Here is a 23,389-nt window from a genome sequence, read left to right on the forward strand (position 1 = left end):
TACCACTAGTCTGGGGTTAGCGAGTTTCGTGTGTGAAAATCAAGCATTCCTTATCCGGGGTTAGCAATAACAATTTGGCATGTGTGAAAAGGAAAACAAAATAGGGTTAGCGATAATCCGGGGCTAAGAAAATCCTGTGTAAAAAGGGTAATAGATGGCCTGCACCTTTTTGACCCCGTCATCCGCATGAGCATTGAGCACATGACACATGTATGTGGTATTACCAAAGGATTATTTGTAAGAAGTGTGATCACAACTGATGTAGAAATAAAGATATGAGAGCAAGTCAAAAAAAATTTTTAACTAGCATCTTGCAACAAAATTTAACACAATTTTTAATTTCAGCCCAGTTGACACTGTAGTGAATTACATTTGTGACATGAAATGAGGAAACAGAATTTAAATTGATGAAGAAATGACAGAGGAAAAAGCAATTTTTGTGATTTATGCATAAATTTCATATAAATTAGCATAAATAATTTTCTAGTCTAAATTTCTAAATTCTGTGTAGAACCTTAGTGAACCTCATGTAGTTCTCAGATTGAACAAAAAAAATCAAAATCGGTCAACAAATTAATAAGCATTTTTTTAGTTTTCATTTCATTTATTTCCACAAAATTAAAATATATGCAAAGCAATATACAAATACATTTTAAAAATAGTGGTGGACCAAAATAACATTCATAAGCACACATAGTAGGTAGTATATAATACATTAAACATAATACATACATAATCATAAAAATACATCCATATGGCATAAGACAGGACAGGAAAGAAGAAGAAAAGAAACAGAGAGGCTATGATTATTTGTCAAGAGAAAAGGGTTGCTCAGTGTAATTAAAGTTGAAAAGTTCACATCTTTGCTGTCTGAAGTTTAACAGAGAGATTGTTCCACAGTATAGGGCCCTGATAAAAAATGGTTGATTTGGCTAGCTCAGTTCGACACAGAGGAGGATGAAATTTACATCTATTTTGTGTATTATGGGAATGAATGGATCGATTCAATATTTAAAATAATTTAAAATTGACGGTGGTATACTACCATGAAAACAGTTATTCATGAAAGAACCAGTTTGTAAAGAAATGATACTATGGATTGAAAAAATATTAATTTTGGAAAATAGAGGGGAAGAAGGATTTGATGAGAATGAGTTATAACTCTTAGTGCCCTTTTCTGTAGACAAAATATACGATTAAGATTATATTTTGATGAGAAGCCCCACACTGTGGAACAATAACTTAAATGAGAAGATATTAAAGAATGATACAATAATTTGAGAACATTTCTGGGCAAAAATTACAATTTTCTAAGAATTCTGATAATTCTAGATATGGTACCACATAGATGACTTATATGATTATTCCAAGACAACTTATCATCAATCATAACATCTAAGAACTTATGTGCGTGCGTCTTTACCTTTATATTCCACGGCGATCCCGCTCAACGTTCCATTGTCCATTTTTCTTTCCTACGGGTCAGTGCTCTTGCCATTCAAGACGCCACCGTTCCCTTTTGCAGCGAAAACGGAAGCGTGCGCTTTGATCTTTTCTTTTGACACCACCCGGTTGTCTCTCCGATAAGATGTTTCTGCATGAGCGCCCTCTATGTCCACGATATCGGCATTTTAGGCAAACTATTAAACGCCCGATCTCTAGTCACTGATCTGAATATTGTTGTGTCCTTGTATCGGTGTGCGTAGTCCAGTGGGGTATATATTTTCAAAAGTTACGCTTTCACATTTTTTGGGGAGAATTTTTCGTTTCGGGTTTCAGTATATGACAAATTTCAATTAGATTTAGATTTCATTTCTTTAATAGAACAATTAAGCTTTAGCCCTTAATAGCACGAGCATGTTGTTTTATTTTGAAGAACATACCGTTAACATATTGAATTTCTGAAAGTAAGTGTTCAGGCGAGGGTAAGATTTTTTTTCATCACACTGAGCCCACACAGTCAGCATTGTCGGGTGAAGAGGAAAAATATGGAATTTTCCTTAACATCTTTGTAAACGAAATGCAAAAACCCACGCAAAAGATACAATATAAATCATACCTTGGTCCAAAAATGATGGCATTTAAAGATATACATTGAAACGCTACCGTGACAAAAAATAACAATGGAAAAAAGGTTGAAAACTAAGGGCAGCGTTGAAATTCAAATTTGAGCTTAACATAGGCCTATGTTTAATTTAGCCCTCTTATATATATGTTCACTAGCGTACCTACAGGGGGCAGACTCCCCCCCCCTCCCCCTGACGAGTCACAACCCATGCAACGGACCTATCCCTGCCCCCCCCCAACGAGAAGTTGAAGACCTTTTTTTTTTGCTTGTCAATTTGTTTTAGCTGTGAAATGTCCTTTATAGCTGTTGAGGACTCTTTTAAGGCGATTTTGCCCCCCCCCCATTGTGGAAAATTCGAGGTACGCCACTGCATTTGTTTAAACATTGGAATTCTAGAAACTTATATATTCTCTCATAATACAGATGCCGTGCAAAACAAACGAATAAAATATCATTAATTTGAACTTTAAAAAAATAAATTGGATGCTCAAGCTGTCATATCGGTAATTGTAGCTTAAATGCACAATTCTTGAATTTCATTACCCGAAATTCAGAACAAAAAGTACTTTCGTTACTTTTTAAGACCATTACAAAAATCTTTACCTTCGAACGAAATCAAAAGCACTTAAAAATAAATATTGAAATCATCAAAGTTGAGGTAGTCTTGACAATGAATAGAGTTGAGTGTTTATAAAGGAATTAAGCGTCTTCTATTAATCCCATTCTAAACTTTGAATGACCGATGAAAAATATCGCGTGAATTAAAATGAAACTTAACACATTGAAGTGACTCCGACATGACACTGGACAGGAAAATCTATACTATATCTTTTTACCTGTGATCCGTCTTTATTCTCTTATATAAATTTCCCCTGTGATCTAGAGTGCTCTGTGACCTAGTGTTCTTGATTACCATCCAGGAGCCACAGAACCGAAGGGGATCTGGGGCTGAGGCCTCCACAAGTACCATAATTTTATGCATGGTGACCCCACCCCTTCAAACCAGTCCGCTCGGGGGGAGGGGACTTAATTATTTCTTTCAATTTTCCTGTTCTACATACAATATTCAATTTTGTCAACTTAATTCTGATGGTTCCTTTTTTTTATCCAACTTCATTTCTTCCTTTGAATTTTTCTAAAACTTTTCTATACCTATTTTCTTTTAACCTTCACGTTTGACTTGAACAATACGTGTATATTGCCGTTGATTTCTTCTTCCTATCAAATATCTGAATTAATCTGCAATGTGTGTCTGTCAAATTATTGCAAATTAGATTCCCAGTGTCTAAGGTAAACATAATTTACCGACGTAACACGAAAGCCTCTTTGGCCTAGTTTCCCTTCCAACTTTGTACCTCACCTCTTAATTGTATAGCTGCATTCTGTATAGCTTGCATATTCAAATGCGCACCAAAAATAAATTAACGTACAGGAAATGGTAATACCTCGGTCATATTTGCTTTACGGCGGCCATACAGCGAGTCGAAAACAGCCGTTTTATTCATTTTATTCAAATTTCCTATATTTAGCTGGTACAAAAACTGTTAAAATTACTGTTTTCGACTTGCCTTAGAACAAATGTGACCGAGGTATTTAGCATACTAGATCAACAAGGATGGAGTGCATGCTGGTGCGGATCCTGCCGGAGTAACACAATACAATCCAATAAGCGCCGTATTTATTTTGAACAATAGTTGGGCTCTCAAAAGTATTGTGGTCTATTTTGTGACCTCTACTAAAAGAAGTAGTGGGTCTGTACGGGGGTCTATATTCTGCACATGGAGGGTACAGTTATGTAGTGAATCCAGGGGGGGGGGGATCCGGCCCGTGTGCCGGCCCCCCTTTGAGAGCCATTATCAATTTTGTTAATGTAAATATGCCATTTTACACAAGTGTGCCCCCTTTAATTGAAACTCACAACATGTATTTTAATGAGAATATGTCGTTCATACCCAAATGAGGACCTTCACTTTAGCCTGGTAAACACCCCTTTTCAAAATATATTTGGTTATTAAAATCCCGGGGGGGGGGGCCACTTCCATTTACGAGTGGATACCATGCGCGACCATGGGGTCTCGAAAAGCACCCTAAACACGTAATTTCCATTTTCTGAAAATGCACCCCTTAACAAGTATTGGCGTTTGAAACCCTACCCTTTACAAGTATTGGAAACAAAACGATACTCTTGGCAAATGTTCCCTTAAATGAACCCCTAAACAAGTAAAGGAATGTTTTATTGTAACGGGTCCTTCGGTCGTCGGCTTGACCTTATTCGGTTTAGAACGACCCCACCTTCGATCTACACCTCGCGCAAATCGGACCCTAAACACGAAGTGTTGGGGCAAAAAAGACATCCTTTATAAAACATTCTATCTTTGTTTTATCATCCCCGCAAATTCGACCCTAAACAAGTAATTTTCCTTGCGAAATAGATACCCTTTTTTCATTATTTTTGTGTTTTTGACACCCTTATCACGTTACGTACGTAACGTGCCCTATCGTGAAAAAGACATCCTTTTTACGTGTTTTTTGGTCGCGCATGGTATCCACTCGTCAATGTAAGTGCCCCCCCCCCCCCGGGATTAAAATGCACAGAGAGATGGTAGGCAATAAATATAACTCGAATGTTTACATTAAGAGTAGACCTATCATGCCTATAAAGAGGGAATTTACATGCTTAATTAAAAATGTGTTGATAAAATATCATTCGAACGTTATGTTATAATCTGCTTCGCCAAGCAGGTTTTATGTAATATTGCTCTTTATAAAGGCAAGCATTAAACTACATTAAATGTCGAAATGTTGAGAAATATATTGGAAACCATATCAAAATGCACATTACGAAAAGAAACAAAATCAAGGTTCTAGTATGGGGACAAAACGAGAACAAGAGAACTACCCATTTGATGCTAATTGTAATTCCCCGAAAGCCGGACGTTGAAAATGACATGGGCCAGTGCATTGCAAGCTGTATTTAACGGCTTACCCCATTGTCAAGGTAGATTTAAATTACCCCATTCTTGATTGCGGAGATTACCCTATATTCTTGAACATATAGAGGTGGTCTGAGTGGTGGCGGATTTCAATAGAAAGATGACCTCTTGATTGGTATATAGGGGTATGTCAAGGGGAGATTATCACTTTGTCAGCGCTGGTGACTGTCTTGTTACTTTGATGTTCCCCGATGTGCCTTCTATTCGAAAACCGTGTTTGCAACTAATCCCAATTATGAGACTATTTGGCATCAAAATGAAAGCCTAACTGCACCTTTTTCATAGACTTCGTTTGAAAATAAAATACTTACGTTTAAGGTAAAATTGGAATATAAGAAGGCGCTTTATAATATGTAAACCAAATATTGTCACTTTTAAGCTTTATTCTTTAAATCAAATGTAAAAATAAATGTAAAATAATCTCACAAGCCTAATCTAAATAGTGCGAGCGCGAAGCGCCCGCTTTTTTTAATTTTTTTATTTCATGTATTTTGTCCTAAAATAGCATTCTGGCAATGCTTCTGATCCTAAACGAGATGAATGAATTTAGTACGCATTGATCGTTCTGATAAAAAAAAGGAATCTGTTAACGGCTGCTCGTAATTATCCGTAAATTAAAACGTTACATATTTCAACAATTAGATAATGCGAGCGCGAAGCGTGAGCTGAAAATATTTACTTTTCTACCTGAAGAATGGAAGTTCTAAGCAATTTTTGTAATCATGAAAAAGGTACATACATAACTAAGTAATCGATGCGAGCGCGAAGCGCAAGCGGAAAATTTGAGATTTGTAGGAGAATTGTGAGTGGATATGGATCACATTTAAAAAGGAACATATATGATTCATTATTATTACTTTGAGTTTTGACATAGGGCCGGAAAATTCTAAGAACAATATTCCATCATATGAAAATTATGACTGTCTTCCTATTTCTCTTCTTATCAAATCGCGAGATGAAACTTTTTGATATTCCATTCTGAAAAAGGGACAATTTATCATTAAATTAATTTATTAATCTAATAAGCCTAATCAGAGCGCGAAATCTGTCAATATTATAGCACTTCTATAATTATGAATAAGATGCATGAGTTGATATATTTTCAAAAATCAATGTGCGCGCAAATCGCCAGCCGAAAATTGTTGATAAACTGTCATAAAATGGAGATTTTAATTAGTTTGTAATATAATTAATATTGAAATTTTCATAACTCACCAATCAAAATGCGAGCGTGCAGCGCTAGCCAGTGGCGGATCCAGAGGGGGGCGCCCCGGGCGCGCGCCCCCCCTATTTTCGCCGGATTTTTTTTTGTTTTTTTTGGATGGTTATATTTACTGGATTGGTACAATGTAGTCAATTTCAAGGGCTAGATCTAGTCAAAACTATATTTTAACTTACGCTCATGGCCTTTGTGTTCGCACAAATGCACCTCTGTCATACTGTATTGCAATATGTAAATTCCGGAATTCCAGGGCGCGCAAGTCGATTGGTTGGAAAGTTGCACCACTTGTAATCGGGAGTTGCAGTGCAGTGACCAGTGTGAAGATGTTGGATGGGATATCATTTTTTCCCGAAATTTTGTGTTTTTTGTAACATGCGTTTGTCCGTCTTTATGGCAAATACATGTAAATTGTAAGTAACAGATCGCGAGAGAAAGTGTCAACGATGCGAATGATGTCTATCCCCGAGATTATTCTTCACTCAAAGATGAAGCCCTGTATCGGGCGCCACGTGCGCAGCATTATCATTCTGCCTTGGTCATGTACGTTTTCACTGAAATGTATAGGTCAGACATATTTGTATTTAATGTAAACTAACTTTTACACTTTCTGGTAGATTCAGAGGCATATTATCCAGGGCGCCCCAACCATAGGCGGATCCAGGGGGGGGGGCCGAGGGGCCCGGGCCCCCCTATTGGCGGAGCAAAAAAAAAGAAAAAAAGGGGAAAAGGAAGGAAAAATGAAAAAAGGAAAAGAGAGGAGAAAAGAAGGAAGGCAAGCATAAGAGGAGGAAGATGAGTGAATAAAATAAGATAAGGGGAATTAAGACTTGGAAATTATTTTTTTTTAAATCTTTCATGTCGGGATATAAAATTTTCGCTCGCGCTTTGCGCTCGCATTGCCTTTTAGGTGATATCTTGCTCAATATGGACCTTAAAATATCAAATTCTGAAGTCAATATACAAAACATATTTCAGCTGGGAAATTGAACTTTCATTATTTTGTTTTATTTACAAATTGATTTTTTAAAAGTGTAAAAAATTCTGTTTTATGGTCTGAATATTAACAATTTCTGCTTGCGCTGAGCGCTCGCAAAATTTGATTTGTCAGGTACCTATTATTTTCCTGTATTCCATGAAGTTCTCAAAATATCCCTATTTAGGTCAGATTGTCAAAACGTATCAGCTAGCGCTGCACGCTTGCATTTTGATTAGTGAGTTATGTATATCTCAATATTAATTCTAAAACAAACTACTTAAAATCACCATTTGATGACAATTAATCATAAATTTCTGCTCGCGATTTGCGCTCGCATTGATATATTTTAAACTCGTGCATCTTATACATAATTACAAAAGTGCTTAAATGTCCAATTTTCAGGCCATAATATTAATAGATTTAGCGCTCTCATGCTTAGGAAGAGAAATAGGAAGATAGTCATCATTTTCTTATGATGACATAATGTCCTTATAGAATATCCCGGTCCTATGTCAAAACTCAAAGTAACAATAACTGAAAATATCAGCTCTGTTTTAACTGTGATCCTTCTTCACCTCACAATTCCACAAAGTGCTTGCAATACAGAGCTTAAAGTGACCCCTTTTCTGATCTGAATATCATATATTTTTAGCTCGCGCTTTGCGCTCGCTTTATTGATTTTCATGGTAAAAAAAAGGTATTTAGAATACCCAAATTCTAGGTCGATATCTCAAACACACGTTTATTCAGATACGCACCTTGTTCTCCATTTAAATAATTATCCAGTTTCAGATAACAATATAAAAAATTGTCTGCTCGCGCTTTGTGCTCGCATTATTAATGTATGAAAATTTCCAATAGCTTAACCTTTTCATGATTTACAAAACATGAATAGAGTGTCCAGAATTTTTCCGCTCGCGCTTCGCGCTCGCATCAATAATGTTCAGTTTTTGTCTTATCCTTTCCACGATTACAAAAAGTGCTTGAAATTTCCATAATTCAGGTAGAAATGTCAAAAATTTCAGGTCGCGCTTCGCGCTCGCAATATTTGAATGTTGAAATATGTAACGTCTTCATGGCTAAGTTCAAGCAGTCCATAACAAATACGTTTTCGATCAGCTCAAAACGTATATAAAAATTTTCCGCTCGCGCTCTGCGCTCGCATTATTAATGTAAGGAAGATCCCCACTTCCTCATCCTTTTCATGATTTACAAAACTCGAATAGAGTGTCTCGTTCAGTAGGTCTAAATCACGAATTTTTTTGCTCACGCTTCGCGCTAGCACTTCGCGCTAGCACTAATCTTTTAGTTATATACCTATTCTATTAAGTTACAAAAAGTCTGTTAAGTTACAAAAAGTGCTTAGAATTTCCATTCCTTAGGTAAAAATGTCAAAAAATTTCAGCTCGCGCTTCGCGCTTGCATTATTTGATTTTTAAAAATATGTAACGTCTTCATGGCTAACTGCAAGCAAGTCCTTAACAGTACCTTTTCCATCAGTTCATTTTTGCTCGCGCTTCACGTTCGTAATAATTATTCACTTGCATACACATCTTTTTTCAGGATTGCCCAGAATGTTCAAAACTTTTAGAAAAAAGTAAATAAGATTCCCCCCCAAAAAAAAATAGCTCGCGCTTCGCGCTCGCATTATATAAATAATGATTATGGTATTATATATTTATGTTTATTCATAAGAATAAAGCTTAGAAGTGACTAATATGACTACCCCTTTAAAGATACCAAAAATCCCGGCAAATATCATATTCGAGTGGCCGATCGGGGAAAATATGGCTGAAAAAAAAATTCCGGGCCCCCCTATTGGCGAAGGCTGGATCCGCCCCTGCCCCCAACTAAGTTTCGCCGAAGCAATCATTCCAACGAATTATCAAGGAGCAAAATTGTATATTCTCAATCACCAGTCGACCCCACTCCGCGTTTGCTGTGTATAGGCAGCTGTATGTCAGCGTAAGGAGCGAAGATTTTATGTGACGGGGGGGGGGGGGGGGGTGGGGGTTGGGGGGAGAATAAAAATACTTTCGTGCAAGCAAGTGAAGAGCCTTTGCCAAATGTATGTTTTGAATGACCGCTTATACGGTGTGTGACTGGAAACCAGCTCCTAAATGAGTCAGTATGTGTCTTTTAGTCATGAAGTTACAGTGATTTAAGTGTGCATTTTTCTTCTAAAGGTGCTCTCAAAATACGACTTTTGGACATGATTTTTTGAAAAAGTCCTTGCCGTGGGAGGGGGGTATCCCCCCTCCCACACCCTCCCCCGCTCGGTCGCTTCGCTCCCTCGCCGCTGGCGCCCCCCCTATTTCAAAATCCTGGATCCGCCCCTGCTAGCTAATATGTTTTCACAATCTGACATGAATAGGGATATTTTGATAACTAAAATAGAATACAGGAAAATAATAGGTACCTGACAAATCAAATTTTGTGAGCGCGCAGCGGGAGCAGAAAATGTTAATATTCAGACAATAATTTTTTTTTTCAGAACACTTTTTAAAAATGAAAGTTCGATTTCCGAGTTAAAATATGTTATGTATATTGACTTAAAAATTTGATATTTTAAGTTCCATATGTGTAAATCACCTAAAAGGCAATGCGAGCGCGAAGCATGAGCGAAAATTTTATTTAATGACATGAAAGAATTCTTTTTAATTGTTTTTCCCTCATCTTATTTATTCAATCGTTGTCCTCCTATGTTTTTTCTCCTCTCTTTTCCTTTTTTTCTTTCTTTCACCGTTTTTTTTGCTCCGCCAATAGAGGGAGGAGGGAGGGGCGGGCCCCTTGCCCCCCCCCACTAGATCCAACTCAGGAACAATCTAACAGAAAGTACTAAACAAGCAGATTCAAGAGAGAAATTCAATTTTTTTTTTTTTTTTTTTTTTGGGGGGGGGTAAATAGCCTTTCCCGCCGCATGTGAAGCCCCCTATCGTTTACAGCCTACTGTTAACTGTGCAACTACTTTAATTTTTGGTGAAATTCATTCTCTCTTTCTATTTGTTCCGTAGCGTTTAGATACATGTTTTGTGCTTCACTTGTAAGTGGTATACAAATAATGTAAATTCCTATTAATGGCGTGCGCTTCCCGATCTCCTTATCGAAATCAATATTAATGAAAGAGCACAATATTGTTCTCGCTCTAATGGAGGGGGGGGGTGTCAGTGTTCTATCAAGCAAAAGACGTAGGCCTATATGTGCATAAGTTCATACCATTGGTGTAATGATAAAGAACCTGATGAATTCTGTTTTTGTATATCAACGTTATCATAAAGTTAATACAAATGACAATCAATATGATTCAGACGTACACCGCTTTAACTGATATAACATGCATCCAGAAATCGAAATGTCCGATGAATTCAAAACGTACGTAGCAGGAATGCCATGCAATTCGGATGTTACAGCACTCTAAAATTAGAATAATCTCGTATTACAAATGTCAATTTTGCTAAAAATGCACATAAACTCATAACTTGATAGACTCTTGGGGATGATATCGTTGATATAAGAATCGCATCGACCGCGATATGCAATCAATTTTTATACTGCATCGGACTTGACACCCGGGGGGGGGGGGGGCACTTCCATTCACGAGTGGATACCATGCGCGACCATGGGGTCTCGAAAAGCACCCTAAACACGTAATTTCCATATTCTGAAAATGTACCCCTTAACAAGTACTGGCGTGTGAAACCCTACCCTTAACAAGTATTGGAAACAAAACGATACTCTTGGCAAATGTTCCCTGAAATGAACCCCTAAATAACAAGTAAAGGAATGTTTTATTGTTACGGGTCCTTCGGTCGTCGGCTTTACCTTATTCGGTTTAGAACGACCCCACCTTCGATCTACACCTCGCGCAAATCGGACCCTAAACACGAAGTGTTGGGGCAAAAAAGACATCCTTTATAAAACATTCTATCTTTGTTTTATCATCCCCGCAAATTCGACCCTAAACACGTAATTTTCCTAGCAAAATAGATACCCTTTTTTCATTATTTTTGTGTTTTTGACACCCTTATCACGTTACGTACGTAACGTGCCCTATCGTGAAAAAGACATCCTTTTTACGTGTTTTTTTTTGGTCGCGCATGGTATCCACTCGTCAATGTAAGTGCCCCCCCCCGGGACTTGACATCCCGCAAAATCTTTCCCATAATTAGATTGCTATCCATTCTCTTTCTTTTTAATCTAAATATAATCTATGTCTTTCAGGATCATGATATGAAAACCCTTTTATAACAAACATGATAAAGGAAAAACGCGTCTCAAGTTATACATGGTTCATTGCCTCAAATATACCAATCATCTTCGCTTGTTAATGTTTACATTATCACTGATATTATTATTCATGTTATTCGTATTATCATGTCCATTAATATCACTTCAAAGTTCTAATTATCACCATCATCATCACTGTTATCATCATTCATTCATTATCTATTTCCAATCGTTCTCCAGTATCAATTTTATAGTTTATATCATTAAAAAATATGAAAGATAATAGTAATGATTATGGTGATGTTGGTAATCATGAACATTATATCCGTTCTGTGAGATAATTTATGCGATTTTACACGCTAATCGCTCCTCGATGATGGTGAAAGAAATCTTTTAAATAGCACAACAGAAGTCGGGATGGTAGTTACTGCATACACGTACTTTAATACACTACATTATTACAAAAGATTCCCCATCGGGCGGGCCAACGGTCTTTTGAAGTAGGTTTATCTATTGAAATTACGACAATAATCACGACAGCGGATATGGGGAATTAAAGACTGTGAGCGTCTAGCTCTCTCATTGTTTTCTGTGGCGAACCCGCTGAGCATGCTATTGTCAATGATTCTCTACTATACGGGTGAGTGATCTTGCTCTTTCATGATCATAGGCCTGGGCAATGACTAAGAACAGTTCGATGAGTATCAATGCCAAGCAATCCTGAAAGGTCAATAATGTTCAATTCTCTTGATGGAGAAGTTTATATCATGACCTTATTTGCTTTGGCTTTTAGGCCAGTAAGTGTACTAACTAATATTAGTTATAAATAAATAATCACGTTCCATCTATTTTAGAGTAATGATCTGATGCTAATATATCACTCTACATGTCTCCCTGCAGCTTACGGCCCCATATCTTCACCCGTAAGGTACAGAATTTTGAAGCTTAAATTATTGAACATAATGGCATCCTAGTATTGTATGATGTAATCACTGCAATATAGATAAAAACATTAATTTAATTCTACTCACATTGATTTTACTTTAGAACAAACTCACCCCCCCCCCCTCTTCTATTTCTTCTGTTTCTCCGTCGTTATTCTTCTTTTCCACCTTATTATTCTTCTTGTTCTCATCCTTCGCCCCCTTCTTCATCTACTCTTCTTACTCCTCCTTTTCTTTATCTTTTTTTCTTCTTCATATCCTTTGTCGTCTTTTATTATTCTTTTTTCTCCACCTCATTCTTTTCTGCTGCTTCTTTCTTTTCCCTCCTCCCCCTTTTCTACGTCTCCTCTCTTCTTGTTCTTCTGCCCACCTGCTCTTCTTATACGTCTCCTACTGCTTTTCCTTCGTTCTTCTTCTTTTTCTTCTTGCATCTCCTTTTTTTCTCTATCTTTGTTTTTCCTCTCCGTATCCTTCCTCATCTCTCATTATTATTATCATCCCTTTTTACTGCTCCCCCATTCTACATGTACGTCTGCTTCTCCTTGGTAATTCTCAGTCTTCTCCTCCTTCTCCCACCCCATCGATTCATGAAGATGAAATTATAATGAAATAATAGAAATGTTAACGAAGATAATACTTATAATAGAGAAATGAAGATGATTGCGATAGTAACAGCGGTGATGACGATATCGATAACTATGGGAGGTTATAGACCATGAACAGCACAAGATATAAGGAGCAATTTTAAATATGATTACATGACGATTTCGATACGAAATATTTATCATAAATCTAAATCTAGTACATTAATGTGCACTTCAGGGGCTGATCTAGCTTTCGCCAATAGGGGGCCGATAAATATTTTCAGCAAAATTTTTCTCTATTGGCCGCCATAATTCTATTTTTTGTTGGTTTTTCAGGGGGTAGTCCTAACTGAAGACTGAAGTTTTAAGTAAATGTTAGTTTTTATTGTTATAAACAAGATAAGGTATCTCATGTGGTCATAATATAAAATGCGAGCGCGAAGCGCGTGCAAAAAAATTCGAAGATTCTGAGCAGTTTTTATAATAATGAACAAAGATAAGTATCCAACTAAACAATGCGAGCGCGAAGCGCGAGCCGAAACGTGAAAATTAAGGGACTCAATTAGGACTGTTTTTAGTGATTAGTGAAGAGGATACAAGTATCACCAATTAAGTAATGAGTGATATTCCGACCTGAAAACTGGACGGTCTAAGTGCGTTTTTATTCAAAATTAAAGAACAAGCTTGTTTGCATGTCTCAAACAATTAAATGCAAGCGCGAAGCACGAGCTTAATTTTTTGATAAACTGACATGATACAGGAGCATTTTGACAAATTTTGGAAAGAATTTCCAAAGAGGATAGGTTACTCACAAATAAAACAATGCGAGCGCGCAGCGCGAGCTGAAAATTTTGATATAACAATTTGTGTAAATCAAACAAAAAAATGAAAGCTTGATGCGTGAGCTAAAATATTGTGTGCAAATTGATTTCAGAACTGGATATATAAAGTGCCATTTAATCCTCTTGAATGGGATTCATTACACAGTTAATGCGAGCGCGATGCGCGAGCGAATTTTTTTTATATAAAGTCTGTTTTCCAATTCTTCCCCTCATCTTTTTCTTGTTTCCTTTCGGGGTCGGGCCGGCCGTTACGAGGCTGTAAATTACACATCATGGGTATAATAGCTCTTTCTTACTTTTCTTCCTGCTTTTCGTAGTTTCTATCAAGAAACACTTTTTTCTGCAGGTTGTCAAAAAATAGGGGGGCCGGGGCCGGCTCGGCCCCCTCCTGGATCCGCGCCTGCACTTATCTTTGTAGAATAATGAAATCGCCGCTCAATATCGATAATTCTGATGATTGCTAAAACATGTGAGGGTGCCGTGGCCGAGTGGTCTAAGGCGCCTGGCTATACATGGAAAGTCCGGGGTTCGATCCCCGGCTACGACACCTGTGCTCTTTTATCCTGCATTCAAATAAATGGAAATGCTTCACGCATTATTTGTAACTAGGTGTGTACCTGTTTTTTTTTTTTTTTTTTTTAAAGCATACGTGGTACAGTGTGTTATAATATTGCCTCAAAAATACCTGACATTTGATGGAATTCTGTGCTTATATCGCTCATTTCTCAGCACTTTTACCATTTTCTTTCACAGGGCTATTTGGCAAATATTTTTCATTTATACAAACAAACACTTCGTTGGTAAAATTCATTGCATTCTGATCGAACTAATTTTCTGATCGTTACCACAATTGGTATTTATCTTTAATTCCGAACATTACGTTTAATACGTTAAACCAATTAAATGAAGTTATACTTTAGTCTGTTATATGTTTTTATGTTGTACACTCATGCCCCGAGAGGGGATCGATAGTGTGAATAAAATGTAAATCTAAATCAGGGGTGGATCCAGCCTCCGCCAATAGGGGAGGATGATTTCATTTTCACCCATATTTTCCCCGATCGGCCGCCCAAGGTTGATATTTGTTTATTTCTTTGAATTGGTTGTCCCAGTAGCGTAATGATTATTAAAGTTATTTTCTAAGTCTTCGCCTCATCTTATTCACTCGCCTTCCTCCTCTTATGTTTCCCCTTCTTTTCTCCTCTCTTTTTCTTTCTTTCCCCTTTTTGCTCCGCCAATAGGGGGGGGGGGGCGGGCCCTATGTAAATGTAAATCCAACCAAGAATTGGGTCTATACAACATAATGTCTAAAGGTCGCGGGCGGATCCATGACAGGGGGGAAAATTAGGTTCGCTTTCAAGGGGGGGGGGCGGCACTCTTCTGTTTTGGCTGCATTTTGCATTACAAATTTTAATTGTGCCTCTCATAATGGGGGGGGGGGGTAGAAAGGTAACGGAAATTTGAGGATGCTGATTCATTCATGGCATACAATATTCAAATAGACGACCACAATTTCGTAAATATCCAGTCCACGCGCATGCGTACTCTCATTCCGAAGACGCAAGTCATGAATTTTGGGGAAAATGTTTTTAACCCCCCCCCCACCTGATCACGAATTCTGCGAGAACACAACTCTGCTTTCTCATGAATATTGATTTCGATGCAGAAGCAGCAATCGGGATGCGCACGCATTTGGTCAAACAACGAAAAAAAAAGATTAATATTAATCGATGACAGTCGTTTTTAACACAATCGGACATTGATGTCGAGGGACATGGAATCGCTTATCTGGAGAACCCCTCTCAAATTTCCGAGTTTTTTCCCACTCTTTCAACTGTATTTCCTCCATTTTTTTTCTCACCCTTCCTCTTTTTCCATCCCAATATTATTTTCTTATTTCTCTCTATTTCCCCTTCCTTTCCTCTCCCTTTGACTTCTTAGTTTTCTTTTTCCTCTTTTCACAATCTCTTTTGGTCCCGCTTCTTTACAACATGGAGATAAAGAAAATTAAGAGACAATATGTTATCCTGGGGAAATTGTTGCCCGTCAAAAATTTTTAGAAACTATTTAAAACAGTTTCTAATAAATCTTTGATCTATCTATGCCTAATAGTTTCAAGCTGTTCCGGTCATATTTATTTTATCATTCTATTTCCTTCTGTTTTTTTTTTGGAGGGGGGGGGCTCTCGACACTTGTTTGAGATGCGAGTAATAATTAATATTCTAAGTCGACGTGAATTATACGAATGGCTTGGGCCTACGAAACGAAAATATGTGGAATCTTATTTTCCCACCTAAAACATCATGAATTGACTCTCTTCCAATTGCAAAAAAGAGGTTTTCATGTTTATTGCAGCAAATTCGTAAGATCAGTAACGATTAATGACATGTGCGTGATTTTTTATTAAGCTACCGTGGCTTTATGAATGCACCAGAACTTCCATTATAGATGCGAACCACAGTTCAGAACAGTGACGCGAAATCTCGATCCAACAGTCAATATGAACATGATGAAGGCACACATTTGTTTTGGTCGTAGAGGGAGCTATTTAGAATAAATTCTTCGGCCTTTCGACAGAAATTAAGACTTGCAGGAAAGACGAACAAAAGAACGGTGGCATCAAAGGGCCTTTGATGGCGACCGTTCCTTTGAAGAGAAGGGAACGTTGGGCGGGAAAGCCGAAGCGAAAACCCGGATGCGGGAAGAACGATGAAGAACGGTGCATGGACTTTTGACAAGCTACCTTAGTACTTGACACTCTATTAATAATACCATGATAATAATAAATATTTGGGATGTTATTACTAATTTTACGTGTACCAAATATTACATAGTTTTATCTACATTTAAAATCAGCTCATTGGCACACATCCATTGATGTAATTTTATTAATTGGGTGTTCATGGTATAGATAAGTTGAGTTGGATCAGGACTGGAAGGAAAAATACTGATGTCGTCTGCAAATAATATGTAATCTAATAAGGTTGAACATTTTGGCAAGTCGTTTATGTAAATCAAAAACAGAAGGGGACCAAGTATAGAGCCCTGGGGCACTCCACATCTTACTGTATTGTATTTTGATTCCATACCATCTATAACTGTATACTGTTGTCATTCATTCAAATAACTTCGAAACCAGTTTCTATAATGTCCAAAGCTTTTGACAAATCAATAAAAACTGTTAATGTATATTCTTTCCTTTCTATTGCTTGCGTAATTTTATGAATCAATTCCAATATTGCAGAAGATCTAAAACCAAACTGAGTACAAAAAAGAACTTGGTGTTTATCAAAAAAAGAAACAACTCTATTATACATACATCTTTCGAGTATTTTAACAAATATTGAGAGTACAGAGATTGGTCTATAATTATTAAGTTCACTCGTATCACCTTTTTTAAAAAAAATTGGGGTTACTCTGGCTATTTTCATTAAGTCAGGATATTTGCCAGAAGATATACTACAGTTAAAAATATGACCAAGATTTTCGCAAATGACTGGTAAACAAATTATTTTCTTGACAACTTTGATACCTATAGAATCATGACCAGAACTTGTATGTATTGCTTTTCATTTTTAAAACTATATCAATTATTTCACTTGGTTTTATTGGTTTGAGATATAACGATTGCAAATTGGGGTCATCTAGATAAGAAGCAAAATTAGTGTCAGAATTATTAATGTGTTGAGAAGACAATTTAGTACCAATTATAGCAAAAAAATCATTAAAGGCATTTGCAATTGCTTCTTTATTAGTTACAATTTCACCATTCAGTGTCATAGAATTATTGCTTGAAGATGATCTTTTGTTTTTTCCCAAAATTGTATTAATACATTGCCAAGTCTTTCTTGTATTGTCTTTGAAATCATTGAATTTCTTGAAATAAAAAATTACTCTTAGGTAGCTTGTCAAAAGTCCATGCACCGTTCTTCATCGTTCTTCCCGCATCCGGGTTTTCGCTTCGGCTTTCCCCCCCAACGTTCCCTTGTCTTCAAAGGAACGGCCGCCATCAAAGGCCCTTTAATGCCACCGTTCTTTTGTTCGTCTTTCCTGCAAGTCTTAATTTCTGTCGAAAGGCCGAAGAATCTATTCTAAATAGCTCCCTCTACGACCAAAACAAATGTGTGCCTTCATCATGTTCATATTGACTGTCGGATCGAGAGTTCGGGTCATTGTTCTGAACTGTGGTTCGCATCTATCGGGTGCATTCATAAAGCCACGGTAGCTTTAAAAAAAATCACGCATGTGTCAAAAATCATTACTGATCTTTCGAATTTGCTGCAATAACCATGAAAATCTCTTTTTTGTAATTGGAAGACAGTCAATTCATGTTTTAGGTGGGAAAATAAGATTCCACATATTTTCGTTTCGTAGGCCCAAGCCATTCGTAGAATTCACGTCGACTTGGAATATTAATTATTACTCGCATCTCAAACAGGTGTCGAGAACCCCCCCCCAAAAAAAAAACAGAAGGAAATAGAATGATTAAATAAATATGACCGGAACAGCTTAGCGCTATTAGGCATAGAAAGACAAAAGATTTACAAAGATTTATTAGAAACTGTTTTAAATAGTTTTTTCATATTTTTGACGGGCAACTATTTCCCCAGGATAACATATTGTCTCTTAATTTTCTTTATCTCCATGTTTTAAAGAAACGGGACCAAAAGGGATTGTGAAAAGAGGAAAAAGAAACTAAGAGGTCAAAGGGAGAAAAAAGGAAGGGGAAACAGAGAGAAATAAGAAAATAATATTGGGATGGAGTAAGAGGAAGGGTGAAAAAAATGGAGGAAATACAGTTGAGAGAGTGGAAAAAACTCAGAAATTTGAGAGGGGTTCTCCCGATTTCTGCCTCTGCATCGAAATCAATATTCATGAGAAAGCAGAGTTGTGTCCACGCAGAAACCGTGATCAAGTGGGGGTGAAATTATTTTATGACTTGCGTCTTCGGAATGAGAGTACGCATGCACGTGGACTGGATATTTACGAAATTGTGGTCGTCTATTTCGAAAATTGTATGCCATGAATGAATCAGCATCCTCAAACTTCCTGTACCCTTCTATCACTGGGGGATTTAGGGGGGGGAGCCGCCCCTTGCCCCCTTCCATTATGAGAGGCATAATTAGAATTTGTAATGCAAAATGCAGCCAAAACAGAAGAGTGCCCCCCCCCCTAAAAGCGGAACCTTTTCCCCCCGTCATGGATCCTCCCCTGACCTTTAGACATTATGTTGTATAGATCCGATTCTTGGTTGGATTTACATTTACAAAGGGCCCCCCCCCCTATTAGCGGAGCAAAAAAAAGGGAAAGAAAGAAAAAAGAGAGGAGAAAAAAAGAAGAGGAAAACATAAGAGGAAGGCGAGTGAATAAGCAAGAGGTCATCTTTCTATTGAAATCCGCAACCCGTCAGACCACCTCTATGTTCAAGAATATACGTTAATCTCCCCAATCAAGAATGGGGTAATTTAAATCTACCTTGTCAATGGGGTAAGCCGTTAAATACAGCTTGCAATGTGCTGGCCCATGTCATTTTCAACGTCCGGCTTTCGGGGAATTAAAATGAGCATCAAATGGGTAGTTTTCTTGTTCTCGTTTTGTCCCCATACTAGAACCTTGATTTTGTTTCTTTTCGTAATGTGCATTTTGATATGGTTTCCATTATATTTCTTAACATTTCGACATTTAATGTAGTTTAATGCTTGCCTTTATAAAGAGCAATATTACATAAAACCTATTTGGCGAAGCAGATTATAACATAACGTTCGACTGATATTTTATCAACACATTTTTGATTAACCATGTAACTTCCCTCTTTATAGGTCTACTCTTAATGTGAACATTTGAGTTATATTTATTGCCTACCAACTCTCTGTTTACCAGGCTAAAGTGAAGGTCCTCATTTGTGTATGAACGACATGTTCTCATTAAAATACATGTTGTGAGTTTCAAATAAAGGGGGGCACACTTGTGTAAAAATGGCATATTTACATTAACAAATTTGATAAAGGCTCTCAAAGGGGGGGGGGAGGGGCACACGGACCGGATGATCCCCCCGGGATTCACTACATAACTGTACCCTCTGATGTGCAGAATATAGACCCCCGTATAGACCCACTGACTTCTTTTAGTAGAGGTCACAAAATAGACCACAATACTTTTGAGAGCCCAACTATTGTTCAAAATAAATACGGCGCTGATTGGATTGTATTGTGTTACTCCGGCAGGATCCGCACCAGCATGCACTCCATTCTTGTTGATCTAGTATTTTCGACTCGCTGTATGGCCGCCGTAGAGCAAATGTGACCGAGGTATTACCATTTTCTGTACGTTAATTTATTTTTTGGTGCATATTTAAATATGCAAGTTATACAGAATGCAGCTATACGATTAACAGGTGAAGTACAAAGTTGGAAGGGAAACTAGGCCAAAGAGGCTTTCGTATTACTATACGTCGGTAAATTATGTTTACCTTAGACACTGGGAATCTAATTTGCAATAATTTGACATACACACATTGCAGATTAATTTAAATATTTGATAGGAAGAAGAAATCAACGGCAATATACACGTATTGTTCAAGTCAAACGTGAAGGTTAAAAAAGAATAGGTATAGAAAAGTTTTAGAAAAATTCAAAGGAAGAAATAAAGTTGGATGAAAAAAGGAACCATCAGAATTAAGTTGACAAAATTGAATATTATAAGTAGAACAGGAAAATTGAAAGAAATAATTAAGTCCCCTCCCCCCAGCGGACTGGTTTGAAGGGGTGGGGTCACCATGCATAAAATCATGGTACTTGTTGAGGTCTCAGCCCCAGACCCCCCTTCGGTTATGTGGCTCCAGGATGGTAATCAAGAACACTAGGTCACAGAGCACTCTAGATCACAGGGGAAATTTATATAAGAGAATAAAGACGGATCCCAGGTAAAAAGATTTTTATAGATTTTCCTGTCGAATATCATGTCGGAGTCACTTAAATGTGTTAATTTGCATTTTCATTCACGCGATATTTTCCATCGGTCATTAAAGTGTAGAATGTGATTAATAGAAGACGCTATAATTCCTCTATAAACACTCAACTCTATTCATGGTCAAGACTACCTCAACTTTGATAATTTCAATATTCATTTTTAAGTGCTTTTGATTTCGTTCGAAGGTAAAGATGTTTGTAATGGTCTTAAAAAGTAACGAAGGTACTTTTTGTTCTGAATTTCGAGCAATGAAATTCAAGAATTGTGCATTTAAGCTACAATGACCGATATGACAGCTTGAGCATCCAATTTATTTTTTAAAGTTCAAATAAATGATATTTTATTCGTTTGTTTTGCACGGCATCTGTATTATGTGTGAATATATAAGTTTCTAGAATTCAAATGTTTAAACAAATGCAGTGGCGCACCTAGGATTTTCCACAAGGGGGGGGGGGCAAAATCGCCCAAAAAGAGTCCTCAAAAAAGGACATTTCACAGCAAAAACAAATTGACAAGAGGGCTAAATTAAACTTAGACCTATGTTAAGCTCAAATTTGATTTTCAACGCTGCCCTTAGTTTTCAGCCTTTTTTCCACCAAAAAACGTTTGCATTTTATGTTTTTAGTGTTGTTTTTTTCACAGTAGCGTTTCAGTGTAATGCTTTAAACGCCATGATTTTTGGACCCAGGTATGATTTATATTGCATCTTTTGCGTGGGGTTTTGCATTTCGTTTACAAAGATGTTAAGGTCAATTCCATATCTTTCCTTTTTACCCGACAATGCTGACTGTGCGGGCTCAGTGTGATGAAAAAAAATCTTACCCTCGCCTGAACACTTACTTTCAGAAATTCAATTTCTTAACGGTATGTTCTTCAAAATAAAACAACATGCTCGTGCTAAAGGGCTAAAGCTTAATTGTTCTATTAAAGAAATGAAATCTAAATCTTATTGAATTTTGTCATATACTGAAACCCGAAACGAAAAATTATCAAAAAAATGTGAAAGCGTAACTTTTGAAAATATATACCCCACTGAACTACGCACACCGATACAAGGACACAACGATATCCAGATCAGTGACTAGAGATCGCTCGTTTAATAGTTTGCCTAAGACGTCGATATCGTGGACATAGAGGGCGCTCATGCAGAAACATCTTATCGGAGCGCCAACCGGGGGGTGTCAAAAGAAAAGATAAAAGCGCACGCTTCCGTTTTCGCTGCAAAAGGGAACGCTGTCGTCTTAAATGGCAAGAGCACTGACCCGTAGGAAAGAAAAATGGACAATGGCACGCTGAGCGGGTTCGCCGCAGAATATAAAGGTAAAAACGCACGCACACCTTTGACAAGCCACCTTAGCTTGCCTAAGCTTTAAGGTTACATAATTTCTGAATCTTTTTTATGCTTTCTCACGATACTGTGTAGGATATTGTAAAAACTTTTTATAAATTTCTTATTTTTTCTGGCAGAGCTTTTTTAAATTGTGCGTCATCCATACTCTTTTATTACATATCTTTTTCTGTTTAGTACGTTCTTTTTAATAAAGCATTTATTATATAAATTGGTAAAATTTGTGAGAAATGAATTGTACGAACTATTTACATCATCAGTTAAACTAAATGACAGATTTTGAACTTCACTATAAAACATATTACTTGTGTGATCATTAATACAGCGTACAGTATAGATTCATGTGGCACACTAGTTAGCGAACCAGTAATTGCAAAAACAGGTAAACGGTCGCTTATATCAGATATGAGAATACCAGCATTGATAAATAAATCTGAGTTTAAAAAATATTATCCAACAAAGTGGCAGATGAAGCTGTAACTTGAGTTGGTGCACCAATAAGCTGCTGAAAAGAATAACTAAGCATCAAATTGAAAAAAGCATCGATTTTAGTATATTGTGAAACTTTTAACATATCTACATGTAAGTTGAAATCACCCATGATGTAGCATTCATAATTATTCATAATATTGTTTTGAAAAACATATGTGAAATCTTCTAAAAAACCATCAACAGATTTGTCAGGATGATAAATGACACCAATCAATTTGTTTTTACCCTTATGTGGAACTTCAATGAATAACGTTTCAAAAGTACTGTATTGTGTAGCTAAATCATTAATTTTGTAATGCACAGACTTATTGATATACATTCCAATTCCACCACCTTTTTTACCAACTCGGTGTTAATGTTAAAATAAATAATCTTCTAATTGAAGCATTGATAAAGGAGATGAATCATTTAGCCAAGTCTCTGATATTCCTATATCAAAGTGATGTTCACTTTCATTTAAAAATATGTCTAATTTTTCAAAATTTTTATTAAGACTTCTGCAATTGAGATGTATGATAGAATATGTTTTACTAAATGATCTGTTATTTCATTAAATTTGTTTATAGTAAAATACTGGTCTGACAAATTAATAAGATCAAAAGGCTCATCATTATTCAAGGATAACTTTGGTGTGCCATTATTAACCATTTCATGTAGGAATGAATCTGAAAATGTATTTCCACGGTCATTAAGAGACATATGGCAAGTATTATAGAATTGTTCA

The 23,389-nt window shown here is 36.9% G+C and overlaps 1 long non-coding RNA gene across 1 annotated transcript; it reads right to left on the reverse strand.

Moving 5' to 3' along the window:
* Positions 1-607: 607 nt before the first annotated feature.
* On the reverse strand, positions 608-22,262 carry LOC121407082. Its single transcript, XR_005968866.1, has 3 exons — positions 22,178-22,262; positions 16,600-17,751; positions 608-1,402 (listed from the first exon to the last, which is right to left on the reverse strand). It is a non-coding gene; the product is annotated as an uncharacterized LOC121407082 (long non-coding RNA).
* Between the last annotated feature and the right edge of the window lie 1,127 nt (positions 22,263-23,389).

Source organism: Lytechinus variegatus, chromosome 2 (genome assembly GCF_018143015.1).
Source record: "Lytechinus variegatus isolate NC3 chromosome 2, Lvar_3.0, whole genome shotgun sequence".
NCBI lineage: Eukaryota > Metazoa > Echinodermata > Echinoidea > Temnopleuroida > Toxopneustidae > Lytechinus > Lytechinus variegatus.